This window comes from Pantherophis guttatus, chromosome 3 (assembly GCF_059756535.1).
Source record: "Pantherophis guttatus breed Tessera chromosome 3, ASM5975653v1, whole genome shotgun sequence".
Lineage (NCBI taxonomy): Eukaryota > Metazoa > Chordata > Lepidosauria > Squamata > Colubridae > Pantherophis > Pantherophis guttatus.
In genome coordinates this window covers 38,433,475-38,450,598 of record NC_142065.1, presented here as the reverse complement: position 1 = coordinate 38,450,598, position 17,124 = coordinate 38,433,475, and the positions used below count along the sequence as shown (strand labels likewise).

Below are 17,124 nucleotides of genomic sequence, written 5' to 3'. Positions count from 1 at the left end.
AGCTGCTATAATAAGAGAAGATCTCAGATGTATAAATTGCATAGCCTATGAATTCACTTCAACTCTTCCTGTAAAGAACTTGTAAGACTTTTGTTTATGTTATAAATAAAGTAACAATTATCCTCTTTAAAGCAATTAAATCAAATGTACTTTGGTACTTCTTACAAAACACAAGTTCTAAAAATTAATTATTTAGATTTCTGAGAAATACATCATGAGGAAAAGATGCTTTCCTATGTGTATTCTTGATGCAAACCAGAATAGATTGTATACTGAAAATCCCAGTGTAAACAGTATGAGATAGATGACAGTGTAATATTATTGTGCAAGAGGAGAATATGATTCACTTGCTGCAATAAAATCTCTGTTTAATTCTAGATTCCTGATCCCATTCATAAGGCGCATCATGATGATGCCTCAAGAATTTGTACATAGTTTATATAAAAATGGAAGATGCTGCCAGATACAAGAATTTTATAAGGTACAATAATGTTTTGAATCAATAGAATAGGTGTTCTATCATCAATTATGAATCACAATCAATAATGTAAAATGCTTTAAAAACAAGTAAGGGTTGCATTATGAAGTACTACTAATAGAAATTTATATCACACCATTTTTAAATCTTATTTTATATTTGAAGTAGGGAAGGAATCAAATGAATTTAGGCTACTCTGAGATAAACTGGTGGTATACTGTTTTGGGAAATAAAGAAAAAAGCTATTGCTAAAATATGGCATTGCAAGCTCTGTCCATCCCAGCAGATTGGGGTATAATTTAGTTACTCTTCACTTTTGTGGAGGAAGAGAGCTGAGAAGGGGTTTTTAGCATTCATTCTCCTGAATATTTGACGCACACTATTTACCAAATAGGCAATCTGGATCTCATTCTGCAACCATGTTATCTGATACATTTTTACCAAACTGAAAATTATTTTTGTATTTGAATAAACAAATAACTCTCCTCTCCTCTATTCTCAATCCAGTGTCAGAAAAGGGTTGCCATTTCTTTTCCCAATTTTTCTGTGTTCTAACTCTAGCAAAGGGTATGTTGTAAGAGATTCTTAAATATTTTGATCTTAAAAACTAATATAATTTGTTGATTCTGTGCATGAATGATATTTGCACATATTTGCATATATTGCTTGTGAATTATCTGATACCAGCTAGTTTTAGAGGAAGATCACACAACAGTCTTCTTTGCAATATTTTGGAAAGTTGGAATCCCGTTACACTCACTTGATCAACAGAAATAAAACATGTTAATATTGTTGATGGCAAATTGATCTATCCTCCAAAGTTTTGGTGGTTCTAACAAGAGTGAGCTATGTGCTGTTCCATACCAACTACTTAATGTTGGCCTTAACCTCATCTCTGGGAACAAGAAAATCTCCCTTTCCCAGTAGTTTTCTTTTGCATCTTTCTTTATATCAAGAGAACTTCAGTGAAGACACTGAAAAAAAATAAGTCCTTCATTCCAATGGCACATTTGCAGTGAGAATCTTTCTATTTTTGGCCAATTCCAGCTGGACACCACCCAAGAATCTGATCCTTCCCACTACTTTTACTTTTTTTGTTTTTGTACTTTAGCTAACTCTGTAATGGCATGGATTCAGAAATCAAGGATGAACCTCAACTTCATTTAAAGCAGGAAGATCATGGATTGTATATTTATGTGCATGTGTGGAGAGAGGAAAAAAGAAAGAGAAAGAGCATTAGAGTTGATATGTTATAGTACATATCCTACTCACAATATACATTTCAGGTCATTAAACACATTTTAAATGTATTTTAGGATTATGGTTGCATATTATATTACAGACATTGTAGAAGGACGTTGTCTGGTTATGGGACAAAGTCAGGAATCTAATAGTACCTTTTCTGACTAAAGCATTAGCTCTTCTGAGCTGCATCTCATTTCATCAAACACACAAAGTGGTTAAATTGATACAGGATTTAAGCTCAAATGAGATGGAGGGAGGCGGGAGAGAGAAAAAGATAGGAAAAAAATCCTCATAAAAGTTTGAGATTGAGATTTACTCATCAATGTTACTACAAAGAAAGCTGCAATTGCTACATGTCCTATAAAGGCTTTGAATTGTGGAGTTGTTACTTCTACTCATCCTATTCCCCCAAAATCTAGTTTGCTTTAGGTTAACTTTTGAACCATTCTGTTAAGTTTCACCCATGTTCATAGAGACTATTATAGATGTGCACCTGATTGTCACGTGCCACAGAAGAATATGGAGGATTTATAATACAGATGAAATCACTGAGCTGCTTATATATTATAGGTGAATCAACAAGGTAGGGAACTCTTTAATAACCCTGCTATTAAAACAACCCTTCTGTTGTTTTAGTAGAGCAAATGACAAACAAACGAATGCTTTGACACAGAAATGGATGCATTTGATACTCTCGCTTTTTAGAATTTCTTAGACTAAATCTTCTCTGTGGCAGTCATCCAGAAATGGTCATAAACACATCTCCCTCTCTTTGGATAAATTTGTTTTTGTAGAATGTAAAAATTCCTCCAAACAGTCACTGCAGAAGCCACTGAGCGGCAGCAGGCCAGCACAGCACATGGGCACAAGTGCAGGCATCCAAAAAGACAGATGTCTCAAATCAGGTTTAATGGGATAGGATCCGCTTGATGTCTGAACGGTTGGAATCTCAGTACCTATGGTAAATACATGTAAATACAGATAATCCACATTTTGGCAGGAGCAACACCGATAAAACCTCAAAACAAAACTTCTAGGCCACATCAGAGAAATTTTCCAGTGCAGCAGAAAGTGCATCTTAGGAGAGTTATGGAGATCACATATTTGTAATGTGAGGCGTAATTTATTCAATCGCAGAGTGTAGAAAGATATTTCTGAATCTTGTAAAATACAAATGGCAAATAAATGGAGGTTTTGTCATTGGCCATATTACATGAGAGTAAATGGTACCAAAACTTTTGCATTTCCTTCTAGGATTTCAGTTAGCTGCTTACAAAAGTAAAAAGAAAAAAGTTGCAATTCTTTGCAAGGGTCATCCCCTACATAAAATATTAATGGAAAACTATTATTAACAGAAGTTGACATTTAGTTTTAGGAATCAGTTATTATTTATAACTGTGTTTATTATTCAGTCATTACTCATTTATAATTCACTTTGGACAAATTATTTTTTTCTGCTTGTAAATTATTCTGGATATTTTTAAATAGAAATAAGATGCAATTGTGAAGAATATAAAATAACATTTAGTAAAAACATTTCTGAAATTTCAACAAAATACATAACAAAAATATATGTAATAGGATATTTCAGAATCACTTGGGTGGGATTGTATAGTGCAAAAATATTGACTTGGGGTGGTGTGGAAAGTACAAATCATGGAAGTAAATGGAGAACTATATAGAATGAAGATGTTTTTATACTTATTGAATATTTTGTGAAATCATTATATTTGTTAGGATATGGTTTGAGCCTAACAGTTGTCCAGGCAATATATGTGTACTGTAACTTTAATCTGTAAATGTATTATGTGACTTTAATGCTGAGTCATGCTGTAATTAGATAATGACTGGTTGTGAGAGTATTTAAGCAAGGTATTGTAACATGTTCAGTTGCTGCTATGATATGCTGCCATTGATGATGAAACTGATATGATAAGCTGCCATAGTGAGGAGTTGCTATCTGTAATCATCATTGGATGGATCTGTAGCCATCGTGGTTTGTGAACCAGAGTGAATTTGTTATTCTAACCAACTAATGTTTGTTTGGTAAGAAGATATCTGTAACTACTGGACTGATTTAACTGGCAAAGACTTGGAATTTGTTTAAAGACTATGAGACTGTTTTTCTACTATAAAGTAAGCTTTTGATAAACCAGTTTGCATAACTCTTATTCATTGCTCTCAGCAACGTTTCCTTGTGCATTTACTCTGCTAGTTGGTAACACAACACCAATATCCTTAACATTGGTTATGGGCCCAGAGCCAACCAGAACTAACAAGGATTGTTAAAAGCTAAACTGAGAGTTAATGTGAATAGTACAAACTGTGTTTGTGATAAACAATCCAAGTGAAGATGGCACTAGAACAAGCAGCAAATTTTTCCATGATAACCTGGCTGGATGGAACAAACTATGTATCCTGGTCTGCAAAATGTAGTCTACTTTTGTGTAGTGTGGATTCCAGGCAGATGAGCTGTATTTGAGAATTGGTCTGGCAAAGGTTTTGTATGCCCTAGTTAACAATTCGATGTTACCGGAGAAGAAGCTTCGCAAAATTAGGTTAACAACGCTTAATGCCTTTTTGGAGGGATGGGGTGGACGGAAGGTTTCCAATGGGGAAAACTTCAATGGGGAAGTTGGCTCCCTGCCAACTTTCCCATTGAACAGGAAGTTGGAAGTTGCTCCTTCTCCCACTGATTTTTTGTCTTTCTGGGGTCATTCTGCTTTTCTGTTTAGGTAAGCTAATATCTCTGAAATGATAACTTAAGGGATCAGTGACTGAATATTAGTTCTCTATTTTATATGATCCTGTATAAACAAAATTTAATATAATGATTGTTTCCAACAGGAAATGAAAAGGAATTTGCTTTGTGTTTTCTATTCCCTGCTAAATTGGAACTTTTTCTGTTATGGATGATCTTTGCTGGATAATTTTTCAGTATGTTGAGTGTACATTCTTATTCCCTGTACCAGCACAATAAGCAGAGACATTTGCATTTATTTTCTTCCAAAAGTAAAAAAAGAGAGACTTGGAGAGGGAGTTAATGGATAGTTATGGACATATGGACTTACGAGATCGCCTTCTGCTACCAATAGCCTCCCACCGGCCAGTACGCTCCCACAGAGAGGGACTCCTCAGGGTACCGTCGGTCAAATAATGTCAACTGGTGACCCCCAGGGGGAGACCCTTCTCTGTGGGGGCACTCGCCCTCTGGAATGAATTGCCCCCGGGGATACGAATGATCCCTGACCTACACACCTTCCACCGTGCCCTCAAGACGTTATTGTTCCAACAAGCTGGGCTGGCCAAATATTTAATTTTAATGGGTTGCTTTTGTTTCTTAATGATGTCAGGGCCAAATTATTTAATATGTTTTTAAATTGCTTTTAAATTTTATATATGTGTTTGTTTTATCTTTGGCTGTATACTGCCCTGAGTCCTTTGGGAGAAGGGCGGTATAAAAATTAGATTAAATAAATAAATAAATAAATAAATAAATAAATAAATAAATAAATAAATAAATAAATAAATAAATATTATATAATATTATCTATATATGCACACATGTATGAATTTAAATGACCTTTTAGGGCAAAAGTTCTGCATTAGATTGTGAAAACACTTTAGTACAGTGAGCCAAATTAAATTTAAAGCCCACAGCTGAAAATAACCCCAAAGCTTATCATATAGTACAGGATTTTAAATAAGAACAATGTGGTTTCAGCTCAGCAACTGACAAATAGGCTTCTGAATTTGTGGAGCTCAAATACTGTTTTCTGTGTGCTTGATAAATGTGGTCAGTAATAATTAGAAGCAAATATTGCCAAGTTTGAGGGATAGTTGTATTTTGCAAATGTGCTATCAAGCTGAAAAAAAAAAAAGGAACTCCTTTCCCTGTACGTGCATGCTTTTTTGGGATAACTGAGTACATAAAAAAAAAAAATTAAGAGAAAGAAAAATGAAAGAAATGCATAGGACTAGAATGGAGGTGTTTTGACAGTTCTGAATGGTAATTTTATCACAAGGATTTAAAGATACTTCATTAGGTCTTGTGATAACAAGCCAAACTATGCAAAGCGTGTTCAGAGTTGCTGGTGCTGTGGCTAAAATCACACGTCTGAGGTGCCTCTTTTGGTGAGGGGAGGAGGGAACCCACCCTGAAATCTCTAAGCTTTTGGATTTCAATAATCTCACAACCACTGTTTTTATGATGCACAGGCCACAAGACTTTAACTGGAGACCTTCATTTTGGGACCAGAATTAAATTCTTTAGTTTTCTGGTTCATGAAACATAGAAACATTTCACATATGAATGAAAGTATGTTTAATTATTATTTTTTATCTAAGTTGCTTCCTTAAAAGAACTGATGACCTGCATTCAAATTGTAGTAGACTGAATATATGTATTTCTTGGTCCCAAAAGTATACGGTAGATATTTGTCTTTACAAAATGCTGTCAAAACATCACCACCAATGAGATACATTAGTATTTATTTTAATTAGTTAAATATGCAGTTGGTTAATGCAAAGTAGTACATCAAACACACTGATGTTTACTTAATTAAATTATCAGCTACCTTTTCTTTACCTGATAAACAATTACTTCTTGGTAAATATTTAGCCAGTATCTGATATCCATCACCCTTTCTTAATATTTATAATGAACACTGCATAATATTTGAAAATCCTTTACTTTTCTCTCTGCTATATCTATTTTTACTTCAAACAAAAGATGTTGAACTACTGTGGGCCAAAAGATGTGGGAACTATTGTGGGATAAGCATATTAAAAGAGATATTATGTTAGAAAACTAAATCTAATACTTTATTCCTCAAACAGATCAGATAGTTAATTTCAAAAGTGAAGTACAAAAGGTCTTGTATCCAGGGTTTGCAGTTATCATAAAAGTTCAGATTCCAATTTGCAATTTAGAAAACATGCATATTTTAATCAACCAAGTCAGAGGCTGATTAATTTGATTCATAGCAGGATCTGATTCAAAAATCTGAAACTTCTCACTGAAGCCTGCCAACATCTGTAATGCTTTTCCTTGTTTGACCTCTAATTGGGTGATATTTAAAAGTATAATTAATGTTTATAAGAGGAAGAAGCCTGCCAGTTAGTAAACAAGTACAGAAGTTTTGGACAGTGCAATAAATATGTTTTAAAAACCATAAAGACTTTTTTACGGTTAAAATTGAAAGAACAACACTTGCAAATATAATTTGCCTTGCTAAATTTCAAAAAGTTCTAAGAGTGGAGATTATTTACAGTATTTACAGTATTTTTTTTTTGTTTTTGTTTTTTTGCCTACAATGAATAACATTTGGTAAGGATGTGGCACGGGGAGAGAAGTCCTAGTACAGAGCCAAAGTCTGCATCATGCTTTGATGTGTCTGTATTTTCAGCATTCACCTTGCTGTTTTCACTTCACAAAGCAGCATAGATAAACAAAGCATTTAGCAAAGAGTGCAAAATCTAAGCAACTTCTATGCTGTTTTACATGTACTTGGAATACATGCTGTATTCAGAGGTGGGCTGCTGGGTGTTTGCAGGAGTTTGGGAGAACCTCTAGCTAAGATTCAGTGCAGTTCAGAGAACCCCCAACCCCACTCCTGGCTGGCAGCCCCACCCCTCCCTTCCCCTTCCAGGAATCCCCATGTGGCCCGTATTGGATGCAGGAAAGTGCAGGGCATGCGCGGAGGCTCGGGGAGAGCAAAACACAGACCTACCAGATATTCGGGAACTCCAGAGGGCCTCTGGAGCCTGGGGAGGCCATTTTCAAGGAAAGCCTCCAGAGCCCAGGGAGGGCAAAAATCCCCTCCCCATGGTGCAGGATGCCGACTAGGCCACGCCCACCATGGCCACACCCACCAATGATTTGTATCAAATAATTGATTTGATATGATTTTTGTATCAAATAATTCCAGGTAAATATCTTAGCTTTTGTTTACAGGATGAAACTAGTGAGTGGCTAAAGGGATGGTAAAATCTTTTGGACAGGACATGAAGAATACAAACAGTACTGCTAAATCACTAAGAGTGATCCTTTGTTCTTGTTTTACTGGCCATATACAGGTACAATTTACAACAGTTCATTTAGTAACTGTCCAAAGTTACAACAGCATTGAAAAATGTGATTTACGATTGTTTTTCAAAGTTATGACCTTTGCAGCATTCCCATAGTCACATGATCAAAATTCAGATGCTTGGCAACTGGTTCATATTTATGACATTGCTGTGTCTCAAGGTCATGCGATTCCCTTTTGTGACCTTCTGACAAGCAAAGTCAATGGGGAAGCCAGATTCACTTAACAACCGGGTTACTAACTTATCAACTGCAGTGATTCACTTAAAAACTGTGTCAAGAAAGGTTGTAAAGTGGGGCAAAACTCACTTAACAAATGTCTCACTTAACAACAGAAATTTTGGGCTCAATTGTGATTGTAAGTCGAAGACTACTTGTATAGGAAGGGCTTGGACTGGTTAGCAACTCTTTCTATGAATACAAACATGCTCTTGCTCTTCATTTCTGACACAGTAGAATGTCACATACGAATGTTACAGACAACAAATATTATATAAACTTGAAGCAGTAGAGAAAGGAAACTGATAAGAAACAATTCATCTATTTATGATCTTTAATGGTATTTATGCTGCTGTACACAGCATTAAGCTTTCCAATATTTGTTAGTAATCTTTTCGGTGGAATTCTAAACAGTCTTAAATGCAATAGGAATTTTTCTTCTTCTTCCTGTTATAAGATACAAGACCACCTCTCTTGGTGTAAGACCATATTACATTTCCTAGACCTAGTATCAGGTTTTTGATAATAAAATAAGTAGTGTCAGCATAAAATCTGAGGAAATAATTGGCAAATATCTATCAGTTTTGGACAGCATTAATTTTAACAGTTTTATGTGTTAATTCCTATGGAATTAACATCACTTAAAATCACATTCCTTCCTGTCCCTGTGAAAAAGACCGTATGAAGAAGTGCTATCATGTACACTTTAGATAAAGAGACAATGTTCAATTGTTGCTGAATTATAAATTATCTTTGATATCTTTGAGATATTAATATTCATCCTGTAGAAAAATTGAGTTTTTAAAATAAAAATCTGGGGAAATTATTGGCAAATAATTTCATTTCAAATAATTGGCAAATAATTCAGTTATAGAATTGTTTTAAATGTATCCATGTTCTGTATTATATAAATATTAATGTTTACATACATTTCAGGGACAAGCTTGAATATGAAAATAAGCCTCCTTTAGAGTGTTTCTGATCTGTTTTTTGCTTGTTCATCTTCCTTATCTTATTTATTTATTTCTACGCATTCCTCACCCCCAACCATCCCATAGGACTCTTGGTGGTTTTATCTTCTTCTCCTTGTGCCATATCCATCATCAGACGTCGGTGATCATGTTGGTGATATTTTTAGCAGCAGCTGCATGAAAAAGTTCTGCTGAGTTTTGTCCAAACCAGTTCCTTAACATTTTGAAGCCATGATGTTCTTCTTCTGCCTGGATCTTGTTTGCCTTCAATCTTTCCTTGGAGGATTAAGTGAAGTATGTCGTATTTTTCTGGGTGTCGCATCACATGTCCAAAATATTCTAACTTTCGCTTTTTAATGGTTTTGATGATTTCTCTTGGTTTCCCCAGGTGGCTTATCACCTCCTCATTTCTGATTTTGTCAACCCAGTTTATACCTAACAGCCGTCTGTAAATCTGCTTCTAGCCTCTTCAAATGGCTTTCAGTTGGAGACCAACTCTCTACTCCGTAGAGCAGGATAGAAAAGATGTAACATCTGACAAGCCTCATTTTCAGCTTTAGGCTAATGTTGTGACTGCAGAAGACCCTTTTCATTTTGAAGAATGCTGTTCAAGCTTTCTCTATCCTTGTCTCTACTTCAGTGGTCATGTCCCAGCTTTATAGCAGTTTTATATGGCAATTTTATATGGCAGTTTTATAGGAATGCATAAACTTCTGTTCTAAAACATCCATTGTCAATTTGAAGATAATTAAACTTCCTTTGAAACAGGTCTGTTTTTAATTACTTCCAGAAAGCAGCTTCAATAAGAGCTAGCTTAAGTTCCAGTAGGAACCCATTTCAGAGATCTGGAATTGTTGTGTAAAAGCAGGAACACCACGCTTTACCCTGTTTCCAGCTGGTTTTCCTGGTGAGATCAAATTGATTGGATATACATGGGTCAAATTGTACTAGGTTATCTGGTTTTGAAGGTACTTAGTGCCAAGCCATCAAGATCTTTATAGGTTAATACTATCACTATAAATTACACCCAGACCAAATACGAGATTTGTTTTAAGGCCCTGAAATTGATTAAAATAATTATACAGTTATTTGGATTTAGTCTGGGAAGCATTCCTAATCAAGCACAGTGGAATCATCTAAAGTGTTTTTGAAGCACAACTTTAGTCCATTTCAAATTCACTGAGCAATATTTTTTTTCTCAACATGTGTTTCGGAATTCTAAGCGCGGTAGATAAATATTGAAATAAAAGGACTCTGGACATAGTAAAGTAACACATCAGGGACCAAGGCTTTACCCAGCCATCTTAACTGTACTATTTCTATTTGCAGGAAGAAAAACTTCGAGTGTGTGTCTCTGTTTGTGCCCGCATGTGGTATTCAAATATATGGTCATCCACCTCTTGTTATATTCTGTGTGTAACTGGCATCCACAAGGCAAGAAGGCTGGTGGTTGCAGCACTGTGGATAGCTCCCAGTGAGGAACTTGCTTTAAGGAGGGCTAGAGGTGAAATATAAGACATGACAATTTCTGCTTCGGTGTACAGTAGGACATTCTCAAGACATCATCCTCTGTTTGAAGAATGAAGAGTTTTAAAAAGTCTTCCAGACTTGGAAGACATTGAGCAGAGATGGCAGCATAGCAGAACAGAAGTTACCATCTAAGGTTCAGAGCTGGTGCTTATGGGGGGCCCCAATTTTAGTTCTTCACGTTCCTTAGGAGATTGGCCATCTCTTCTGCCTCCAGACTAAAGAGAAAAGTCTTGACACTGCAGTCTGAAATGTCAATCCATTTTAGAGCACATCTGGGAGAATCTTTGACTCCATACTATTGCACATTCTTAGCAGCCCTGAGGTAAAATAATAAATATTTTCTTTTTAGGATTACCATAAAGATCAATTAATCAAATAACATATATAATAGCCAATATCTTATTTTTTTCAGGAATTAGACCAGGATGGGAATTTGTATGTTTAAGAACACATATGTTTAAGATACGAATGTTATTTTGTGCTTTGGTTGTGCAAAATAGTTTTATTTATTTATTATGTATTGTTATTTTTGTATATTGTTTTGTACAGAATTATTTTGTATAAATATTTTAAATAAATAAATAAAGATGTAAAGATAATTTCATTCATACATTACATTAATAAAAAGCCACAAAATTAATAGTGTGACAACAGTGCCAATTGAATTATATAGAAATGAATAACATGAACAGCTGAAGTGATAAAGAAATATCCTTTTACTGATTCTACTTTGGATTCAAAATATAAAAACAGATATGACAAAAATTCCATCTCTATGTCGTGACTTCTGTCAAATAAGTGCCACTAATAAGTCCATGGGAAATAAGAAAACTATGAAATTTTGGGATACATTTCAACTGTACATCAATATAGTTGTAACAGATATTGCATGCTGAGAATTGCATGCTATTTGATCTCTCTTAATTCAATATACTTTTGTATGGAAAAATGGAAATTCTGTGAACTTTATATATGAGAAACTCCAAGAAGATGATGAAATAAACAGTAAAAATAGTATGCGGTTGGGAATCCGCTAACCAACATTAGCTATAAAAGTTGGCTGGGAGTGTCAGCAGCCAGCTGTGAAAACAAGTGGAATTTGGATGGGAAACACTGAGAAATGTCGAAGAATAGATTAGTACTGTATCAGTGGCTAAACTGAAAACAGTATATGACATGGTCACAGGTTTTTTGTGAGGTATCTTTACTTAAATATTCTTATGTAGCATAATTGTGAATGATATCTGTTAGACATCAAGGTAATAGGCTAATGCCTATTAGGCTAAAATCATATGGTAGCTACCATTTATTGTAAAACAATAAATGGTAGTTACCATATGATTTTCAGACTGTTCAGAGTTCATAAACAGTTCTGTGACCTACCATAGAACATTGACCAAAAAAGTGAATGGGCTGGCAGTGGGGACTGGATGCTGGGTGAGCCTGCAGTATTAGAAAATAAAAAGAAGTTGGGAAAAAGAAGGGGTCTGCTGATAGAAGGAAGAACCCTTGAGGAAGAAATAAGTAAGAAGTACTTACAGGACCTGCACAGAATTGACTCCAGATCTCTGTGAGCCATGACTAAGTAATAGCAGGTTCCTGTTTCTAATCTTTCAAAACTTTCAACCTATAAAAATCTGTAGCTGACAGATAGATGACTAGACTGATGAATATGAAACTTTTCTCACACAAAAGGGAATGGGAAAAATGCAATCTTGCTACAGTAGTAGCATGAAGATCGTTACATGTAAGATGCCTAAAACTCCTCTTAGTGGTTGTCATTTAGTTCCCCTTTACAAAAGGACCAGTGGTTGCATAGCGAAAACACCTGGAACATCCAACTGCCTTGTGTTATGTTCTCTGATATTGTATTCTATGAGATTCCTCTGGATGGCATGTGCTGTAGAAGAGAGTTTCCTATCAAGAAGAAATGATTTTTTTCCTAACACAAAGGTTCAGTTATTTTTTTAAATTTGATCAATGTAAGGAATTACAAGTCCTTCACAGACAATTCAAGACTCCTAAACATAGAGTTCTGAAGATTAAGTCTTTAAACATGTCATGCTCCCTCTGGAGGCCTTCTCTTAGAAAGAGAACTGAAATTCTTCTGTGATGTCTATGGAGATTCTCAGCCATCCAGGTCATGGTTGTCCCAAAGGTGCTTTTTCAAAAGGCAACAGGACTTTCTTTGTTTTTTTCCTTGAAGACGTGAAGCTTCTTAGATGACAAGCAAAACGTCTTCAAGGGGAAAAAAAGCCCAATTGCCTTTTGAAAAAGCAAAAACCTTTGGGGCAGATTCTTTCTGTGAGACTAGCAAATTACTTCTGGAAATTCTGAAGTGGAACAAGTAGTTTTTAAACAATATAACGGACAGAAAGCATAACTAAAATTAATAAAGAAAATGTTTTTCTTTTTGAGAAACACAACACCTCATGACTAATGTTCTATTCACAAGTAATGCCTTTCCTGCGAGCAGAAAAGCTTTAAATGTCTTTCTAATGCCTGGAACGTTGACAGGAATTTCAATTCCAAGTTACTGGTTGTTTATTACAATATTTACCAATTCTATGATGATTTTCTTAAGCCTCACTGTGCTTGATCTTCCTCCCTCAAAATCAGATTAAGTTTTCTGCCAGGCATGCAAATCGGACTGTAGAACAGAAAAAGAGAAATGAATGTGTTTTGTGAAACCAGTCTATGAATGGAGAAAGCTGTAACAGCTCTAAAATAATGGTTCTGCTTTGAAATACTTTTTATATATTTAAATATGTTCAAATCTAATGTAGCTTCCATTTAAGGGATTTTGTTTGGAAGAAATGGGCAGGAAGAGTTGTTTGTTATTCTATATCCAGCTATCAGCTATCAATTGCACTATATCCTCTCCAACAACCAAAAAAATATCCCAATGTCTCTAGTCTAGAGCATTGTACATATACTATAAAACTGTTTGTCCATTAATAAACCAATGATAACACAATGCTTTTAAAAATGAAAAGCAGGACAGCACACCTAAAACATGGAAGAAAAAAAGAGAGCAATGGCTGAGCTACTCTCTCGTTTGGTGTTATATCCATACAATTGTAATTAGAGAAACAGGAAGAGAAGGGTAACAGATGTGGCATATGTGAAGGAAAAGGAGGATGGTTTGAAGATTGCAGGCTTGGTGGAGAAGGCTAAAAGGGACATGAATACAAAAGATTCAGAGATGATAGAACTGATGAGTGATGGACTGAACTTTCTTAAGAAGAAAGACAAATGAACAACCATTTGTCTGAAATGGTATAGGGTTTCCTACCTAAGCAGAGGAGTTGGATTAGAAAACCTCCAAGGTCCCTCCCAACTCTGTTATTCTGTTATAAAATGGAGTGAAAAATGCCCCCTCAAAAGTCACATGAAAGCTGTTTAATTTCTTCATAATCTCTTATCAGTCTTCACATAGCCATCTCTTTCTTTTTGATTGCTCTGCTTTCCAGCCTGACACTTTATGATTTCTTTTACTTAGTTTGGATGTAGGCTGTTATGGGTTTTTAACAAACCGTTGTGATATGTTTATGTTGGATTCTGCAGATCTATTGGCTCATATGCTTTGCTGATAGAAATGTTCATTCTGAAGGGAAAGAACTATGTCCAATAAAAGCATGCCTTGTTGGACTGAAAGGATGGTTTAGCAGCTCCTCCAGACAGCTTTGTTGTTGCACTGTTGGGACAATGCCAGCAGTTCAAATCATGCTAAGCTATAGTGTCCTTTGAGGAACTCTGAAAATGGAACAAGATTCAACCTTAACATTAAATGGAATGAAGCAGTTCCTTCAGATAGTGGACTAGAAACGCAGCCATCTGGAGCTGACCTCTATTTTCTGTCCCAACCCAATGCCCAAGACAGCGGTTCTATTGTGTGCTTTATTTCCAGGCAAGCTTGGTTCATATGCCACAGCTTTCTAAAGACTTTTTAATGCCACCTTTATTATTTTAGTAAATGACTCAAAACTCACCTCATGAAGTAAGTTGGGCTAAGAGAAAGTGACTGGCCCAAAGTCCACTCAGTGTCTGTGAAAACAAATGAATAAGGAATTATATGAACACAATGTTTGATCTGCTGTTGCCTTAAAAACATGCAATTCTGCCATATTTATTTGCTTCTTAGTGAAGTTGAGTTTTATAATAATAGTCTTACTCAGACATTTCAAGCAGGTTTTTCCCACAGAATTGCTTGATTTGACAGCTTCTGATGTCTTTGTTATTTTACGTCAAAACAAGTTGCTAGGGAAAAATTAAATCTTCTAATTAAAGTACAATGAGGTTGCTAGTTTCCCAGAACTACTCAGGCACAGATCCACAAGAGGAAAAAAAAATCACAAAAAGAAACAGATTCCCTGTGTCATATTGTAGTTTTCCAGGTCTGAACAAAAATTCTTAAGGAAAATACTCAGCCAAAAGCTTTGATCCGTACGATTCCTTCTAGGTGAATCATAAATAGCATTCTGGAAACCATGTAGCAGCAGAAGGCAGTTGACAATTCCTTCATTGAAAGCACAGAAATTCATTCTGGAAAAACACTGATTAAATTAGTTTCCCATACAAACAACCAATTATTGATACTGGAAAAATCAACTGTCAAGTATTTTTAATCTCTATTTTTTAAATTAGATTCTATTAATGGTTTCCCCTGTTGATAAAAATTTATAAATAGCAAGTCTTCTGATAGCAATAATATCTCTTATGAAACTTTTGTGAGTTTCTTTGGACATAATTTGCAGATGCCATGTATAAATAGATCTGACAGTGTTGCAGGTGAATATGTAGTAAGAAAGTTGATACAATATATTCAAAATTCATAAACAGGCAAGCGGGACACCCTATTATTTATTCAGTAATTTTGGAAGGATCTTTTAATTTCATGCTGATAGGATAGAACTTGGGGAAGAACAAAGTTTGATGCTCTTTCTAGGGTTGTTGGGATGTTTTTTGCTCTCCCATTAAGAGCAGAACTAAAGGCATATGTACACTGCCAGATTGTGCTGTCACAAGAACTGGCAATCAATTATGGAGGGCAGAAACTGACCATACAGTCCCTTACTTATCCTCAGTTCAAGTGGGGTTCTGGCTTCCAGCATCTAAAGTATTGTAATGGAGTTTGTGTGCCACACTTTACCTTCTTTGGGGCAAATCTCTGTGCTTTGATTGGCTATTAGATGCAGGGGCAGGAATATCTGCTTGCCCAGATCAGTGGGTGCTGCCCCATTAATAAACAGTCCTTCCTTGTGTTTTCCTAGGTTTGGCTCCATAAACTCTGCTGCAACTACTATTAATCTCTAAGTAATGTACTCATTACACCATGTGCCTCATGTTCATAGGTCACCAGTTGGGCTTATTAGAAACAATTTCTTTTCCTAATCACCAATTTTCTTGACCTACCAGTCTCTTGTGCTTGCTTAAAAACAACAACAAGAAGAGTTTATTAGTATGTTGATGAAATGCTGGAGCTTCAATTTTTTTTTCTTTTTATAAGCACTCAGATGGCCCAAATAAAGCTGCAAATAAAGCTATTTGGGAGCTACGATAAATGTTCCAATTCAAGTAATAGCAAATAAAATAAAATAAAATACAGCAACAATGACCTTATTAAAAGTTAGAAAGTAGTGAAGTGGATAATCAAAGGAAAGAGAAATAATAATTTTAAAAATTATGCTGGATTTCAGCACACTGATCCTGTTCTTGTCAGGGAAACATTACAATATAAAACTGCAGACAGAGTAGTCTGAGAGTTGCTACAGCAGTGATTAGGGAAGGAAAATTTTAAAATGATTGTTATATATAAAAATGCGTTTTGATACTTTAATTTCATAAACTGCATCAAATAACACTTTTCCCCCAAAGTATCCATATGTAGGAAAATCTGCTCAAAGTAAGAAAAGAGATTGCTTTTCTGGTGTGGAATGTTAGACCTGCAATCTAGAAATTGTCCAGGAGATGGGTGGATGAATGGTTGTATTTTGCAGTAGCTGGTGCTGGCAATCTAGGCTAAACATCTAGCAAACAATTACTTAAACCAGCTTGGAGTTCAGCTAAGCACCAACATGGAACAGGAATAGCTTAAGGTATAGTGGAGAACAATCCTAAATCTTCCCCTATGGAGAAGTGGGGGAGCTCAGGATCTTTCAGATACCGTGTTTCCCCGAAAATAAGACCCTGTCTTATATTTTCTGAACCCCGAAATAAGTCCTTGGCCTTATTTTCAGGGAGGTCTTATTATTTTGGGGCGTGGAACAAGACGGGACTCCTCTTGCTGTCTTACCTGATTTCCAGCTCTGTCTCCCTAACTCTAACCAGAGGAAATGGTGGGGACCAGCTGTGCATGCATTTAAATATTTTTGGGGAGGGCTTATTTTGAGGGGAGGGCTTATTTTAGGGGAGGGCTTATTATCAGAGGATGTCTTATTTTTGGGGAAACACAGTACATACATAAATCTTTCACACTACTTCATTATTCAACTCCTCCTAATTCCCATCTCATTGGAATTAATTTCCCATCCCATTATTGAACAGAGATAGGATTACCCCCTCTGCCTGTCCTTTATACAATCACACCCTCC

At 35.7% G+C, this 17,124-nt stretch overlaps 1 long non-coding RNA gene across 1 annotated transcript; it reads right to left on the bottom strand.

Moving 5' to 3' along the window:
• Positions 1-8,346: 8,346 nt before the first annotated feature.
• Positions 8,347-14,794, bottom strand: LOC148114552 (uncharacterized). The gene is made up of 2 exons (XR_015732854.1): positions 14,524-14,794; positions 8,347-10,848 (listed from the first exon to the last, which is right to left on the bottom strand). It is a non-coding gene; the product is annotated as an uncharacterized LOC148114552 (long non-coding RNA).
• Between the last annotated feature and the right edge of the window lie 2,330 nt (positions 14,795-17,124).